The sequence below is a fragment of the Lynx canadensis genome, chromosome B1 (assembly GCF_007474595.2).
Source record: "Lynx canadensis isolate LIC74 chromosome B1, mLynCan4.pri.v2, whole genome shotgun sequence".
Lineage (NCBI taxonomy): Eukaryota > Metazoa > Chordata > Mammalia > Carnivora > Felidae > Lynx > Lynx canadensis.
The window spans coordinates 72,151,645-72,166,995 of record NC_044306.2 but is presented as its reverse complement, the minus strand read 5'-3'; the positions used below and the strand labels follow the sequence as shown (position 1 = coordinate 72,166,995).

Genomic DNA, 15,351 nt, shown 5'->3' with positions numbered 1-15,351 from the left:
CCATATCTCTGTGAGCCACATTTATGTAGTACATGTAGCTGCTGCTAACTTGCTTACCGCATCTGACAGGAGAAACCATAGGCAAGAATAATATGGCCAACCGGTCCATCATGACTTGGACATTGTAGGGTTAGGGGAAGACGTTCTGTAAGATGGGAGATGAAAGAACCCTTCCTGATAAGACTGGAGAGATGGCAAACTAAGAAAGGATTCCAAATTTGCAACATCTGACAGTCTAGAAGAGAATATGGGTGGTGGGTACAGAGGATTTGTGTTCAGTAAAATGTATTACCTTACAATCCTACCACACTGTAGGGGGTAGGAGGCGAGGCGCCTAAGAGTGTTGATGGGGAAAGAGATAGAGACAATTTGCCCCGGGGGAAATTCTTGTTTTATGTCCATTATCCCAACATAATAATTGCTCTTATCTTTTCCATTCTATAAATGGCTCAGTTTAGATAAGTCATCCTTCCAACCTTCAGACCCATCACCAGTTCTGACTTTTAAATAATTTAATATAACCAGGTCTTTTATTTGCTCATTATAACTGCCTTGTTTTGCTCATTTTCCATACCAAAATGCCAGATAAAAGTTGATTACTAAATATGTTAATTATTTTGCATTATAAATTTTTCTATATTTCAGCTGATGGTCTTAAAGTCCTTAAAATAGTTCTATTACATGTACCAAATTAACTTTGTACAAAGAAAGAAAATTAAGCCATGGCAATTTTGCTACTCTTACTGTTTTTTTCTATCTAGCCACAATTGTTCTTTAACATATCAAATTTCTAGGTACTTTAATTTACCCATTTTAATACCCAAAAGAAAAAGTTATTATTTGTAGAAGAAAAGCATATAGGTAATAGGATAAAAATGCTCTTGCTGCTCCATTATAGTTAAAATAATTAATTTACTTGATAACTCGTCAAAAGTGCCTGGAAACTTGCTATTTACTTTCCATGGTCTCTAGGCTAAAATAATTGTTCTGTAAAAGCAATAGTCTGAGTTGGTTCTTATATTTTTGATCTCTAACTTAGATTACAAATTTACAGGAAAAACAGAAAGTATTTGGGAATTCTTAATAGCATTTGTTGAATTACATAAAGCCATAATTAAAATGTATGAATGTAGTTGTTAATTTTCTTGAAGGTTTCACTCGCCTTCTTGGTTCGCCTTGTTATGATCATCTAACGTAATTATGTAATAGGCCCTTTAAGCAGGTTAGATTTCTTTATTCTTTTTTTTTTATTACTGGTATTGTTCGGTAGGTTATTATCACAATAAGAATGTTGTCTTATTTCATTTTTTTAAGTTTATTTATTTATTTTTGAGAGAGACAGAGACAGAGACGGAGCAAGTCCAGGAGGGATAGAGAGAGAAAATCCCGCATAGGCTCTGCACTGTCAGTGCTGAGCCTGAGGCAGGGCTCAAACTCACAAAACATGAGATCCTGACCTGAGCCTCAGTCAGAGGCCACACAGGTGCCCTGAATTTTGTCTTTTTTTAAAAAAAAGTACATCACGATTCTTTCAAAAAGAATCTAAAGCAAGCACTAAGCATTTTCTAAAATTTGAAAATATAAACCTTAGAAAACTTCAGTAAAGTCAGTAATACCCTCATCCCCATCGCTCTGGACACTAAATCACTCTTCACCCTTCCATCCATTCAATAAATATTCACATTAGGAGTCCCTGTTCTGTGACAGACACTATGCCCACTGTATGGCTTCACAAAGTTAGCCTTTCAATCTTCAAGTCTTGGTCTGTAAAATTGGAATAATAATTTATACTTCCACTTAGAAAATTACTAGCCAGCCCTGACATCTCAATTCAAACATCATCCGTTCTTCAAATTGTTCATGACCCTTCATGGAGTCCTAGAGCACTCTCTGAGTATTTCTATCAGAGCATTTGCATTTCTGCATTGCAATTATTTTTCAATTTTCCTTTCCATTTTTAAACTGTGAACTTCTGGAGGGCCATAATTAGATCACTTTTGTAAAAAAAAAAAATCTCAACAGTTAGGTTAATAGGCAACTAATGACATATTATTGAATCAAGTGAAAGAATTAATTAATTAATTGAAGCATTATTATTAGTGGCATTAGTTTATCTCCTGAAATGGTAGACTGTTTCAATGTGTGAAGTCAATGAATAAATCTGAAATATAGCTGATTGAATTAAATTTCATATTGCACTTCATGATTTAGATTTTCTTGATTTACCAAACAGCTCATAAAGGGCATGGATGGCAATAGAGCTGTCCTTTGCTGTCAGCCTTAACCCCATCTCCCCACAATGTTCTCTTCTGGCTTGCTCTTTTTTCCTTTATTCTTCTTTCTTTTCTTTTCTGTTTTCCTTTTTTCCTTCTTTATTTCCTTCTTTCTTTCTTTCTTTCTTTCTTTTTCTTTTCTTTCTTTCTTTCTTTTCTTTCTTTCTTTTTTTTTTTCTTTTTTTTTTTTTTTCTTCTTTCTTTCTTTCTAGTGGTTGTACCAATTTTATTACTTTTACTAAGCCATTTTATCTTCCTCACATTCAATGCAAAGAAATAAAACAATATAAAGAAAAATGCGTCCTCGTTATTATTCACAATAAAAAGGGTCTGCTTCCATTCTGCAGTCCTGGGCATATTCTATAATAAGCAGCACTTAATGGCCCGTGTGGATCAAAGCACCATTTTGATTCTGACCCACTGAATAGAATCTCGTGCATATTTGGTGACTGGACTAACTTCATGGGAGTTGTGGTATTGAACTATTTCTGTGGTATCCCCAGATCTCACTAAATAAGAAAAGACCCTACACACAAACACACACACACACACGCACGCACACACAATTAATCTGTCTATAAATTACATCTTTTGGCTCTTTTCTTTAGTGTAAGGTAGAAAAAGGGGCCCTTTCTTGAGTACATGAAATTCAGGTATTATTGTCGTCTAAAGATTGTTGGATTGCTATTGCGTCTCTTATGATGAAAACAGGGTGTACATCAAAACCACTGCCAGATTAAGAAACTTCCACAACTTGTCCCAATTCTTCAAATAACGGAGCAAGTTCCTTTTCTAAGCTGACAATTAGTTCTGTACTGGCACTGCTGCTGGCTATGAAAGTCACAACCAACTGTAAATGATCGAATTGAACCACCTGGTGGCTGATACTTTTATTTTTTTGAAAGAAGTTTGCTCCTTTGGTCTGTTGCAAAGGCAAAGGTAGATAAGAAACCAAGGTCTCAAGGCATGCTCGGGAGCTTTATTTTTGGCCACTTAAATAACAGGAATTCCATCTCTATCTGACATAACAATTGCATGGAGTCCTTCAACACCTGGTAATTTTCTATACAGGAATCGCTTTAGGCCATCCGCCATGATGAACCCCTTTCTCTACAGGATCAATCTCCACACCTGGCTTTCTGGGCTGCCGTGTTCTCTCCACTGTGAATTCAGGAAGAGCTTCAAAGAGAGTATCCCCTGAAAGCCGTGCTCACAGGATTTGTACCTCCTCTGTGCTCCAGGAAGCACTTCCTCTGCCTTTGATGCCTGGTGACAGAGGCAACTGGGTCTTCTTCTAACACCATCTCCGTGCCCTGAACTTCTGGCTAATTAACTCAAAACTTGTGGGTTTATTTATACCTTGGATGAGCAAATTCAATGCCCCATAACAAAAATATTGCATAAGCTAATAGGACAAAAACACACCTATGCAGTTTTTGCAATAATAAATTTATTTCAAACTTTGCTGTTATGCCAGTCTTGTAAACTGAACATCAGCCCTGCCCCTTCCTGTATTCTTGCAATGCAAGGATGCAAGCTGGAGCGTGGAAACTACAGTTCCCAGAATCCCTCACCCACAGGATTTAGTTTGAATCGTGAGCTTCAGATGGCAGAGAAAAGGAGAAGTGCCATTTGCCTCTGGCAGCAGCAGGCACCTGCATTGACAAAGAGACTCTTGAGATTTGTATCAGCCACATGCATGCCACACGCAGCTAACATCCTCAGTGGTATCTTCCTCTAATCTGTACTTTCCTCCTCAGGGTCTTCCGGGAGTTCTCCTAACACCTCTTTCTGCTTGAAATGCATGATGATTTCTGCTTTCCTGAAGAAAAAGATTCTGATATAGTGGTTATGCCAAAACTTAAATATTTGATAGCTGAGATATTTTTTTTTTTTAACCTTCTTGGTTGAACAGTTGAACCTCTTCTTAGCACCTCACCTCCATCTTCCTTCTCTGCTTGATTTTTCTCCATAGCACAAAATCACTGTCTGACACCCTGTATCTTTTACTTTTTAATCTTTTTAATTGCCCGTCATAGTAAAAGTGCCATGACGACAAGGACCCTTGTTTATCATACTGTTGAGTCCCCAGTTTCTAGAACAGTGCCTGTTATGTGATTGTTACTCAGTACAAGTAGTTAAATAAATGCATGAATCTGAGGGAGTGCTTTTTCATTCTTCCTGAGTGTCAGTAAACAGAAAAAAAAAAAAAAAAAGGAGCGGAGGCCCAACAGAGTAGTGTTTTTCTCATGGTTTATCATTAAATTCCATTGTGATCTATAGTTGCTTATAATTTTAATCAAGAAGAATTCAATTTGGGGGTTGATAATATTGATATTTCAGAAGAATATTCTAAGTATATAAGCAGGTCCTTCACACGAATTAGGAAGAAAGCACTAATACCTCAACCAAGGGCAAAGGGCATACACTGACATTTCAAAAAACAAGAGATAATGATCATAATAATGACCACATAAGTATATAAATAAAGTATTTAAAATCGTTTATGAAACTAATACAATTTGAGATTCACTTTTCATGAAAATGTTTAACCTAAAATAAATGTCTAATTAAAATAATACCAAGCATGTGGAACATCCTTTGTACAAAATTCGTATTATAAATTGATTAAAGCTTATGAAATCATTTGGCAAGTGGCATTAGTAACCATAAAATAACTCATTTTCTAGAACCTAAATCCCTGGGAATGAATAAAGGAAAATACAAGGCATGTGAACAAACGTACTTACTTACAAAATTGTTCATCCATTGTTAATTATGTGTTGTCAATAACTTCAATTTGTTTATATCTTGTCTCTTTAGTCTCTTTATAATGTCTTTGATGAAACTAGTCAGAGTTTAGCAATCAGTTCCTTTGTCTAAATTTATCTTAAACATATTAAATATTTCCTTTTTTTTTTTTTTTAACTGACTCTTCTGCCTTGCTTTCCGATGGTCTGACTGGAGATACTGTTTTTTCTAAAAATGTTTCTAATAAAAATGGAGTATATCTTTAGACATTGTGTTATTAAGAATTTGATGGCTGTAAAATCACCCTCCTCTCACCCTACCTGCCAAATCTTGCAAGTCAATTTTGTTGGGTAAACAGTTTAAAATTGACAGCTCTTTTTCTCTCAGCACTTTCTAGCACCTATAAGGTAATAGTGTATTTTCTTCTACCTTCAATCGTTTTTGTCTGGAAGTTAGGAAAATTGGCAGTCAACCTGTCATTCCATTGTAGATGATCTTAATTTGTTTTCTTTTTTGTCACGTTTAAAATCTATGTATCTTTGGTTGGGTCATTTCATCAAATGCTTTATAAGTGGATTTTTAAAAACTGCATCTATCCTTTTTGAAAATTGTTGGACTAACAAGAGGATAGGACGATGGGAATTAAATTCTGGAAAACTTTATCAACTGTCCCTTTTAATATCCTTTTAAATACCTTTAAATACCTTTAAATATCCTTTTAAAATTTTTTTTTTCAACGTTTATTTTTATTTTTGGGACAGAGAGAGACAGAGCATGAACGGGGGAGGCAGAGAGAGAGGGAGACACAGAATTGGAAACAGGCTCCAGGCTCTGAGCCATCAGCCCAGATCCTGACGCGGGGCTCGAACTCCCGGACCGCGAGATCGTGACCTGGCTGAAGTCGGACGCTTAACCGACTGCGCCACCCAGGCGCCCCTTAAATATCCTTTTAAATACCTTTCTACTAGATGTCTATCCCTTCTCAGTAGTATCTTCACCTGTCCTTTATATTTTTACCCAACTGATTATCTAAGTTGTGTATCTAATTGTGTATCTAATTATCTAAAATTATCTAGATCTATCTAGATCTATTTTCCAGTTTATTAGTATTCTCTTCACTTTAATCTGCTATTTAACTCTCCCAGCAGAAGTTATTTTCAATCATTATATGTATATATATATATATTTTTATGTGTTTTTGTTTTTGTTTTTGTTTTGAGAGAGACAGAGTGGGAGCAGGGGAGGAGCAGAGAGAGAGGGAGACACAGAATCCAAAGCAGGCTCCAGGCTCTGAGCTGTCAGCACAGAGCCCGATGTGGGGCTCGAACCCACAAACTGTGAGATCATGACCTGAGCCACAGTCAGATGCTTAACTGACTAGGCCACCCAGGTCCCCCTCAATCATTATATTTTTATTCCTGAGAGTTTCTTTTGGTTATAGTTTCAGACTGGTCAAGTTTATATTCTGGTCTCTTTCTTATACAATATATTATTTTATAAAATATATTAAACATACTTATTTTATATTTTTTTGAATAATTTCTCTTTGTAGGTCTGACTTCTAATTTATTGAGTTTTTCTGTAATATGGTTGTCTTTTTCCTCATGTATTTGGTGACTTCCTTATTACAGGCTCAGTTTTCTTAGGACTATATCTGTAGAAATTATTTGAAGACTTTCTTTAAAATGGATCCCCCCAGGGGGGAGATTTGTGTCTGCTTCTGCCAGGTTCCTTGTAGCATTCCCAATGCACGACCACTTTAAAATACAGGTTCTGCCTGCAGATTTTCAAGCCACTGAATTTGTATTAATTTCCAGTCCCAAACTGGCTTGGGATCAGGAATACTTAGGAGAGACTTGTTTTCCACCCACCCCCACCCCCCTCCATTCTGAGTCAATACCTTACGAGAGAGAGTTACCTTGTGAAAACATGGCCTCCAAGATTCCTAGTAAGTGTGCTGTCACTTCCTCTTTGCATTTGGTTTTGTCTTCTAGGTCACATGTTGTCCAACAACCCAAGCTCTGGCCCACGGTGGATAAGCACATGACCATTAAACAATTGCCAGCTACCCAGCTACGGTGCTTGCCTCCCAGGGAAGTCTTTCTTTCTCACTGTATCTAGCTTGGGCTTGTTACACTTTCCGGACATCCAGCCTGGTGAGACCTTAAAGTCATGTTTAATTTTTTATCCAGCATCGTCTAGTGTTGTGTCCCAGGCAGGGTTTCTCTGCACATCTGCCATAGTGTTGGAAAGGGAAGACCTGTTTTATTACTTGCATTACTTTCATAATCAGACCCAAATAGACTATTTTAACAAGTAAGAAGAGATTTGGTAAGGCACTATTTCCCTTAGGTACTATTGCCAACTATTTAAACACATTATTTTATAAATATAAAAGCAGCAGCTATAACTGTCATTTTCACAAAATGAGATTTCAACAAGTCTGCCTGTGCATAATTTGCCTATTTTTTTTTCAGTGTCAAAACAGAGTTAAAACAGAGTTACTCTGAAACTTGAATTCGTCCCTTTTTTTAATCTGTGGCACAGGAGATGCCTTTTGGCCCCGTCTGGTGGGACTATCATTCAAGAGCATCTCAGTCTCCTTGGCTGCTTTTTCCAGTTTCGAGATCCATGTGCTCAGAAGGAGAAGCGTACATAAAACACTCTTATAAGCAAAGCTCAAAGAATACATCTTGGCTTTGGAAGTAAATTGCAAACCGAAAGCAAAATTGATCCCATTCAGCAGATGTTTCTGACACATTAGTAGAGCTCTCTATCTAGCTCATTAGTAGAACACATCACCAGTTGGTGAGTGTCCTGTGTTAGAATAATGAAAACTACTGGGGACATGGTCACACTGGGCTGCTTAGTGAGAGGCATATTATGCTTCTTATACCATATTTTGTGGCTTTGCATTATAATAGAGTAATGCAGGAAGCAGCAAAGTTTTTATGTCACAACACTTAAAAGGAGAGAGGATACCTTTACTGGCTAAAGCATACTTTTCATTTCATTTACCATTATTTAAAAAATTAAAAATATGTCTTTGCACACAGGTGGCTCTCTTTTCTATGGGTCAGTAGGTCATGTTGCCTTGGAATGTTTCTTTTAACATTGAAGGATTGATAGATGTTCACATATTTATATTCACATATAAAAATTCTCATTTTGATTAAATCTTCTCCTTTATAAGTAATATTCTACTAAGACTGTGATATTTTTAAACTGTATTTTAACCCAGCTATACGGGAACCCCTTGAGATAGTATTGTCATCCTGTGGAGGAAGATTTCTTGGGAGTTTCACTTACAGGAGCTCTGGGGTTGTTTATACATATAGTGCCTAGAGATAAAAAGTGTTAGAGAATTTTCAACTCTCTGTATGGTGCATTCATTTAATCGATGATTATTTTTTAAATGTTTATTTATTTTTCAGAGAGAGAGAGAGAGAGCCAGTGGGGGAGTGACAGAGAGAGAGAGAGAGAGAGAGAGAGACCCCCAAGCAGACTATGCACTGTTACCACAGAGCCCAGTGGGGGGTTTGAACTCGTGAACAGTGAGATCATTACCTGAGCTGAAGTCAGACGCTTAACCAACTGAGCCACCTAGGTACCCCAATGATTACTTTTTAACATACCTTGCTTCAAGAGAAAACAAGAAGAAATCAACCTTTATGACATTTGAAGGATTGGGAGAAAATTACCCAAGTGTGTTTTCCTTAATAGTTTCTTCTGTGAGATGCTTTGTTTACCAATATACTCCCAATGCTTTGCCTACCTCTTCAACAATCTTCCTAGCTCTGTTCTTCCCTTCCTTCATTCCTTCTCTCTCTGTTTCCCTTTTCTTTCTATAAATACATAATTCATAGAGAACATACTACCCTTATTTAATTAACCAGTCTATTAAAAAATAGAGCTATTGACTTTTGTTCCCCACTGCTTACTTGGTAGCTTAAAACTAATGTCAAGCAAAGAATTTAAGAGAATATATACACAGTTTGAAGTGCAAGTGTTGAAAATCCAAACCTATTGCATAATTGTGTCAGGAATATGTCCCTGTTCAAAGAATTCTCAACACTACCTTGAAATATTTGTTTCTGGGCATCATACTCAACCATCAAAATGATCCACAGGTGTTTGTTAAAAAGCAGGTTTCTGGGACCTACCAGTACCCAAAGAAACTGATCTTTTTTTAAATTTTTTAATGTTTACTTATTTTTGAGAGACAGAGTGCGAGCGGGGAAGGAGTATAGAGAGAGAGGAGACGCAGAATCTGAAGCAGGACCCAGGCTCTGAGCCGTCAGCACAGAGACCGACTTGGGGCTTGAACTCAGAACAGTGAAATCAAGACCTTGTGCCAAAGCCAGACTTGACCAATTGAGCCATTCAGGCGCCCCATCAAAGAATCTGATTTAATACATCTGAACTGGGGCTCTTTATTTTGCATAATTAAGAAGCTCTTTGCAACATAACTAGAGTAATTCACACCTCAGGATTATGAACCAGATGGCCTGAGTCTGAGTCCTGTTTCTGTCACTTGCTAGCTGTGTGCTTTTGGGAAAGTTACTTAATCTTCCTATACCTCAATTTGTCATGTGTGAAGCAAATATAATCATAGTGCTTACCTCAAAGGATTACTGGAAGAAAAGAATGACCTAATGCGTGCAGTGCTTTGAACTGTGTCTGGCACATATTTAATATCTTACCATGCCAACTATTACGATTCTTCTTGACAACTAAAATGTTCGAATCCCAGAAGTCATCCATTCTTTTGCTAACTTTGGTTGTTGTTGATGTTTTCAAATCAACTTTATTAGATAAATGTACATATGATAAAATACACTCATTTTAAGTGTGTAGTCCGATAAGTTTGAATACATGTATATACCCTCAGAACCACAATCATGACATAAAACATTTTCATCACCCAAAGAGTCACCTGTGCCCCTTTGCTGCCATCTTCCCACCCTGGCCCCAGGCAACTACTAATCATCCCTCTGTCATTACAGATTAACTTTGCCCTTTCTAGAATCCCGTACAAAGGCAATCATGTAGGACATGTATTCTTTTATGTCTTCCCCACTTCCCCCAGTGCAATGTTTTTGAGATCTATCCTTGTTATTCTTTGTATTAGTCGTTTCTTTTTTTTTTTTTTCTATTGCTGAGTGGTATTCCATTATATGAATATATCATAATTTGCTCATCCACTTATCTGTTGCTGGACATTTGAGTTGTTTCCAGTTTGGGGCTATTATAAATAGTCCAGATAACCTTTGCTAGCAGCTGGCACTAGTTTTTCTATTTAAAAAAATAGTAAAATAAAAAGCTCAGAAAACAGAATCTGTCTTTATATGGTCAATTATTTTGGAAAGTCTCGAAATCTTATAAAGGCATGGTAGGGAATGGGGACTTAGCTAGAGAAGAAATAGCAATATTGAAAAATAAGTGTGTTTTGAATTAAGTTAGAATGATAGCTTAACCGTAGCTATGGACTTTTTGTTTTGTTTCCACAGACATCATATCTGTGTATGGCTGAAATGTTCCTTTTACATGTGTCAGTTTTTACTTAAATGAAATATGTTTTACGAGGTGAAGAGTTACACTCAATAAGTATCTTTGAGCAAGTGTCTCAAGTGTTTCCTTTGCAGTATTCATCAACCCATTCATCTTAAGGACTTCTACATCACTGTCTCCACTCTAAATTTTCTTGTCAATTTTCTGAAGTCAACAGCAGTAAATATATGGAGGTCTGTAGGCTACGACATTGGCCACCTTTTGAAGCGCAATTCATGGAATACTACTGGTGCTACGTAAAGATATTGGGGCTAGAAGAGTCAATGTGACTAGTACTTTAGGACACGAGCCTAGAATCTGGGGATCTGTTGTATCAGTATGTTCAGCAGATTTTTCAAATATGAGAATCGAGAAAGCCTCTCCATGGCACCAAAGTACAGGGACATTACACAGACCTAGAAAAGGGTGGAATGGCATCTGTTGCAGTCTCGATGAACTGAGGATGTCCGAAATCACCAATCCGGGTTCCGTTTTGCTTCATAGCTCCTCCTTTCAATTTCTCTTTCCTCTCACATTTGATAATAAGCAGCCAGAAAAGCCCAAGCCACGCCTTCAACGCTTTGCTTAGAAATCTCCGCTAAACATTCAAATTCATTCTTTCTGCAAACCTGCAGACTCCAGTTCAGCTAAGTGTCCTGCCAGTGCATAAGGATAAGCCTTTCCTCCAGTTTCCAGGAACGGATTCGTCATCTCCATCTATGTCCTCACTGGCAGCGCTTTTAACATCATAATTCGACCAGTCAGATCACGACACGGTAAGTGCTCTGTAGAATGCTATAGGCTTTCCCAACCATGCTTCTACTTCTCCACCACGTGGGGTCCTCACTAGCAGAGTTAACAGCCATGTTTTCACTGACAGCTCATTCAAAGCAGCTCAGGCTTTTAAAAAATCATACTCAATAAAATTCTTGCAGGCTTTGCCGATGCCCCATTTCAAAGCCACTTCCCCATTTCTAGGTGTTACCACCGCGGTTCACTCTCCAGTACCAAAATCTGTATTAGTCGCCCACTGCTGCTGCAACAAATAACTGCAAACCTAGTTGCTTGAAACAAACAAACTGAGACTCTGAAATGAGTCTCATCAGATTAAAAATCAAAATATTGGCAGGGCTGCTTCTTTTCTGGAGGACTTCAGGGAGAATAGAATTTCTTACCTTAATCCCGTTTCTAGAGGCTGCACACATCTCTTGGTAATAACCCCTTTGCATCTTCCAACCCAGCAATTGCTGGTAAGGTCTTTCTACACTGCATCCCTCTGACTCTAACCCTGACTGTCTTGTCTCCATTTTTCATTAAAAAAATTTTTTTTAAATGTTTATTTATTTTTGAGAAAGAGAGAGACAGAGTGTGAGCAGGGGAGGGGCAGAGAGAGAAGAGAGGGAAACACAGACCGAAGCAGGCTCCAGGGTCCAAGCTGTCAACACAGAGCCCAACGCCGGGTTCAAACTCATGAGCCATGAGATCAGGACCTGAGCCAAAGTCGGATGCTTTACTGACTGAACCACCCAGGCTCCCCTCCAGTTTTCATTTATAAGGACCCTTGCGATTACAGTGTGTCATATGGATTATCTAAGATAATCTCCCCATCTCAAGGTCAGTTGATTAGCAACCTTTTTAAAAATTTTTTTTTCTTTTTCCTTTTAAAGTTTATTTATTTATTTTGAGAGAGAGAGAGAGATACAGCAGGAAGAGGGGCAGAGGGAGAGAGACAGAATCCCAAGCAGGCTGCACGCTGTCAGCACAGGAGCCCCATGCATGGCTGGAACTCATGAACCATGAGATCATGACTTAAGCCGAAATCGAGAGTCAGACGCTCAACCAACTGAGCCACCCAGGCACCCCAAGCAATCTTAATTCTATGTGCAACCTAATTTCCCCTTGCCATATTGTAACATAGTCATAGTTTTCAGGGATGGCATGGGCATCTTTGGGCAAGGAGGGCACATTATTCTGCCTACCACCCTATTTGCTGATAACAAACACCATCTGTTTGAGACAACATGGTGAACATTTCTGTCACCATTAGAATCTCTTGGAGTCCAAACTGCTTCATGAATGTCTATACCAGAGCTGGAAATTTAGGGACTCCAACTCTCCATGGCCTTTTCCTAATTAATACTTCACATTCTAAAAGGGACATTTTGGAGTACTAACATGGCCCCCATAATTACAAGTTACTAATGTAAAGTCTGTCTAACTAGTTGTATTTCAAACGAATTGAAAGTAAATAATCGTAAACAAACATTTAAAAATTTAGAAAGTAAATAATCTTAAGAAGGAAGAAAAAAAGAGTAATAAAGGGGAAAAAGATAATGAAGTTATCTTTCTTGTGTCTGACAAGTTATCTTGATTTGATAAACAGTACAATCAAATAGTTTGTTTGCTAAAAAATAAAGTGAAGCTCTGCCTGTGACATATATTTAAAAAGGATATAATATACAAAAGTATACAATGTTTCTCATATCTTCCCTCCTGCCACATTGCCCTCCCCCCTCATTTCTCTCTCAATTCCCTTTGGTTTATGAAGTTGTGTTTGGTTCTAAAGTGGACCAAGAAGCCAACAGAGATGACTTAATTAGTCCCATTACTTTATTTAAACTGACTTGGTAATAATATTCCAGAAAAAAAAAAAGATGCTGGTTCTCATAATTCCTAGATTTCAACAGATTCATGCAACCTGTTTCTAGGTCTAGCATACTTAATGCATTGATATCAGATCAGGGCTTCTCAAACTTTAATATGCACAAGACTCACCTGAAGATTTTGTGAAATGAATATTCTGATTCAGTAGGTTTGGAGTGAGGTCCAAAGGCTCTGTATTTCTGACAAGAAGACAGGTCGTGCTGATATTGCTGATATCTTGAGTAGCAAGGCGTTAGATCACGTGTCTGGTTGCCATTGTCATTTGTAAGTGTGCAAAAAATACACATTTAAATGCTTTTGTGCTATCATCAATTGTGGATACAGGAAAAACAAAGCATTTTGAGAAGAAAAACTTGAGCTTTTCTGCCAAAGCTGACAAGAATACCAAGGATTGCTTTCAACCAAATATTTGTCGTTGTTAACATTTTTATTAAGTTGTCATGACAACTTTCTGATTCTCAATAAAGTGGAGACAAGTAGGCTTTAACCTACACATTATCTATAAGACAGAAGAACAGACCTGGAAGATGATGAAACACTCATATATGCATTTAGCCACTCAATAATTATTTTACTGAATCCCTCTTAGGAACCGTATACATTGCTAGGCACTTAGCTACAAAGATTCCTTCCATAACAGCAGGGAACTCTTAACCTTTTGTCAGGGCGTATCAAACATTCAAATTAGAACATGTTTTTCACAATCACCCGGCACCCTAGATTGGTTGCTTTTCCCACACACCCCATTGCCTGGAAGTCGTAAAAGATGGGAGAAGGAGAATACAAGCTGAGAGTCTACCCTTGGTAAAGCTGGTAGGCCCCTGCAGAGAGGACTGAAGTTAAATGTACTATGGATTCTGGTGTGCTATGGGATACTAGGACGGTAAAGGCAGAGATGAATGGGTTAAGCAAGTCATGTTCCAGGATGAAAGGAATATTGACAAGAGTAATGCCAGTAAAGGAACACAAAAACACAAACACTGCTTTTATACAAGTCTTCTGTGCAGCAACTAGAAGACAGGCCAATGAGATCATTTGGCCCCAACTGATGTTTCCACTTTATCTTCCTATACTTTTTTTTTTTTTTCCCATTTGCTTGGCATTTCTACCTAATGGCATCACTCTCTGTTTCTTGAATGTTGGTCTTGATGCCTTCCCACCTCCATGCCCTTCTTCACAAGTTTCCCTTGGCCCAAAAACAAAACAAAATGAACAAAAATTTCCTGTATTTCATCTTTTCTTAAAGATGACCAAACTTTTAAGGCCTAACTCTAATGCTGCTCTGTTAAGAAGTATTTCTCCTGTCAGAAGATAGCTGTTTCTCCTCTGAGCTTCCACATCATCAAATTTATTTTTTAACAATTATAGTAAGGGCCCTCTTCTAATGATGGTGTCCACTGAAAGAAAGCCAACCCCACAGTAGGTTGTCTTACTGAGGACTATAGCCTGGGACATAGTATTTCAGATTGCTCTGAAGAATTACTTCAAAGCTTATTAGCTACAGAGAATTATATATACAAAAGGGAAAGGGGTACATGTGCTCACAAGTAGTTCTCCAGATACCTGTACATCATAAGGTATAATTCAGTTGTAAAAATATGTATATACAGTTGTAAAATATAATGTAGTTATAACTGTAATATAGTTGTAAAAATTACGGTTTTGTGCTTTCTACATAGACACAATGAAGATCCTTAGTCATCTCAATACATTATGTATCTATCATATCTGGTTGTTTAAAAATGTTGTTTGCCTGCCTCTACCTAACTGGTTTTCCTGTTCTTCCTGTTCTTGATTTCTCCTTGACATCACTTGAGACAATCACACAATGCTAACATAGTCACCTACTGCAGTTTTAGTGAACAATGCATTACTAGGTATTTATTTTTATTTTTTATTCTAGGTCTTAAATTCTAAGAGCACTGAAGACAAAAGCCCTACATTTTCATGGGTTGGTTATAGAGGAAGAGAAGGTTTCAGATATGGTAGAACCAAAAAAATTCAAATTTATAGCTCTGAACTTTTTGCCTGATACTAAGGCAAAGTTTATTTAAATGCCTTTTTAAAAAAAAAAATTAAATGTCTTTTTTTCCCCTTCTTTGCTTATTCTGAC

The 15,351-nt window shown here is 37.5% G+C and overlaps 1 pseudogene; it reads right to left on the bottom strand.

Annotated features, from left to right (window-relative positions):
- Nucleotides 1-3,009: 3,009 nt before the first annotated feature.
- Nucleotides 3,010-3,368, bottom strand: LOC115511519 (annotated as a pseudogene).
- Nucleotides 3,369-15,351: the final 11,983 nt, after the last annotated feature.